Below are 657 nucleotides of genomic sequence, written 5' to 3' on the forward strand. Positions count from 1 at the left end.
AGCATGCCATCTTCAGGATGCACCTTTTAGCATGCCATCTTCAGGATGTACCTTTCAGTATGCCATCTTCGGCGTGAACCATTCAGTATGCACCTTTTGGCATGCGACATTTAACATGTAATCTTCAGCATGCTATATGCAGCAATTAGCAAGGGATTTAGGGGCTGGAGTATGGAACTGGGAGCATCGAGGGGGGAGCATCGAGCGTAGATACGGTAGACACGAGCGTACGGAGTATACGTATATGGAGCACTGGGACTGCGGAGGTACATTAAGTAGATTCGACGGTCGAGCTAGGAGAGGGCGTAGGGAGTCTTACTTCTCGGGGCGGGAATTTTTTTTCTGTTTTCTACGTTTTTTTTGTGCCTACCGGCCGGGGCTGGGTTGGATATACCGTCAGTAGTAGGGGGGCGGAGACGAAAGGTTGACGTAGACGACGATGAGCAGTCTCGAGGTAGATCGAATGGATATATTACCAGTAACAGCGGGGCGAGCACGAGGAGGGAATGAGAGGAGGGACAGGGTTAGGGTTAGGGTTAGGGTTAGGGTTAGGGTTAGGGTTAGGGTTAGGGTTAGGGTTAGGGTTAGGGTTAGGGTTAGGGTTAGGGTTAGGGTTAGGGTTAGGGTTAGGGTTAGGGTTAGGGTTAGGGTTAGGGT

The sequence above is a fragment of the Fonsecaea pedrosoi genome, assembly GCF_000835455.1.
Source record: "Fonsecaea pedrosoi CBS 271.37 unplaced genomic scaffold supercont1.2, whole genome shotgun sequence".
NCBI lineage: Eukaryota > Fungi > Ascomycota > Eurotiomycetes > Chaetothyriales > Herpotrichiellaceae > Fonsecaea > Fonsecaea pedrosoi.